This window comes from Cyprinodon variegatus, unplaced genomic scaffold, assembly GCF_000732505.1.
Source record: "Cyprinodon variegatus isolate N-32 unplaced genomic scaffold, C_variegatus-1.0 Scaffold93, whole genome shotgun sequence".
Lineage (NCBI taxonomy): Eukaryota > Metazoa > Chordata > Actinopteri > Cyprinodontiformes > Cyprinodontidae > Cyprinodon > Cyprinodon variegatus.
The window spans coordinates 279,185-281,311 of NW_015150546.1; positions in this window are offsets into that span (position 1 = coordinate 279,185).

Sequence of the window (2,127 nt, forward strand, 5' to 3'; positions counted from 1 at the left end):
TGGCGCATAGACGTATAAAATTTAATATTTGAGTAATCTAGCTTCTCACATTTGCAATAGCTCAGTGTTTCAAAACAACAGTTCAACGTGAAGACTTGCTCCAGCTGATGTGGTTATTGTGTGACACCAAATACTTGTACACAGTCTGAAAACTATATCTTTGCGTGCTGGTTGTGTGTCTGCATTAAGTCCGCAGAGTCCAGTATGCTACACTCTGAGTCTTGGTCATACTGTGTATGTCTTAAGGCTTCATCATGCAGTTGGGTTGCTTTTTATCTTTGTTTATAACAAGGGACACCAAGAGTTTTCAAAATGTTAACATCTTTTCAAATACTTTTTTTTTTTTAAGAGATAAGCCTTGTCTAACAGTTTAAATGCAACAAATTCCTCAGATTTTACTAAAGAAAATCAGATTTATTTTTTCATTAAGATGTTTAATGTTTGGTTTATAGTGGAGTAGGTAAAAAAAAATTTAAAACACAAAATTAGCTGTGATTTCAGTGTTCAGGTGTGATCTTCATTTGGGACTTGGCTAATCTGATACATGTGATAAAAGGTTTGGGCACAGCAGACCTCCACAGTCTCATCCTAGTGGATCTCTTCATTCAGCCCGTCTTCAGTCTCGCTGTTTGTTTTTCGAAGCATGGCTTTCTCATTGGCACGACTCATGGCCCGCTTAGATGCCAGGACATCTGTCTGGCCAAGCTCTGTTTTTCTCAATGACTTAAGCTTCCATAGCCGGTTAAAGAAAGAGTGGGCAAATTAATAGCGCTTCTGACGCCACAGAGAAAACAAGCAAGCAGTTGGTAATCTTTGCTGCAGGACAGCTTTACATCCACAAGTGGAAAAATGTGACAATATTTTATGGTCTCCTGCCTGTTGCTTAGTTACCAGTCTTGTCTTTGGGACTCTTACTGTTATCTTTCATTATCTGTGTTTTCTACCATTCTCATTCAGTTCTTCCCTCTCTTAAGCATGCGTTTATTTTGGGATTTTTCCTCTGTGTGAGCTGGTGTTGTAATCTCCTTAGGAGGACTTGCCCTGGGTCTTTGGAAAATGCCCCATACACGAACGAGATTAATGAATTTCGAATGCGAGCCTGACCCACCGGGAAGAGAAAAGAAAATGGTTCTAAATTGGATTATCTGTAAGTGTGTGTGCCTGTGTGTGTACCTGTCGAGTTATATTAGATCTGTAATAAATCTGGCTGTCGTTCAAAACTGAAGATAAGTCTTGGCAGGAGACGTGAAAGTCTCGGTTTGTGTTTTACGTTGAGGTCGCTGTCTCTTTGTCCCCTGATTGGCTGATGTTTAAATACATTTATAACACTGTAAGGCATCTGCAGACAGCTAGAATATCCAGTTTCCAAACAATTATAAAATTAAAGACCACACTCAGTTTTTTAATATATGTATTGGAATTTTCATTGAGAAATGGATGAGCAGAAATTCTTTATTACATTTCATTTATGGTTTCAACCTGTAGCTGAAATTCTTTGTTACCGTTGACAAATTCCTGAAAGGTTTCTGAAATGTTTTTTATATTTGAAGCCTGGATGTGGAGAGTTTAAAATCCTGAACAAAAATGTGTTCATCACATCAAAAATGTGTTTTTATACCAGAGGCAGCCATGTTTGATTGAAATCTTAAAATTATTTCCATCAGACGGTGATTGATCTAAAACTCCGGCTTCAAACTTAATTTGGAAGTTTTAATGTAGTATGCCCTGTTTTTATTTGATGAAAGGAAAGTTTCAAACTGGTATCAGAAGTGGAGGATTGTATTTCAGGATGTTCATTTGGAAAAACTGAAATAGGAAATAAAAGAATGAAATAAGCTGCTGTTATAGTTCCAAATCTCCATTAATTGCATGTTTATAAGAAAATTAATAATCTTGCAGTGACCAAGCAAAAAAAAAATAATAATAATAATCTAATCACTACTTCAGATACCTTTTGCTGTGTCTTTATAATTACTGTTAATAAATTGGTTCCTGTTTACCAAGAAAATACCACTGCTTATGGCAAAGATTGCAGTTTATATTTAAAGCTACAGTGTGTAATAATTACAGGGATATACAGTCAGAAATGTAATATATTATACATAACTATGTTATTTATCATCATCT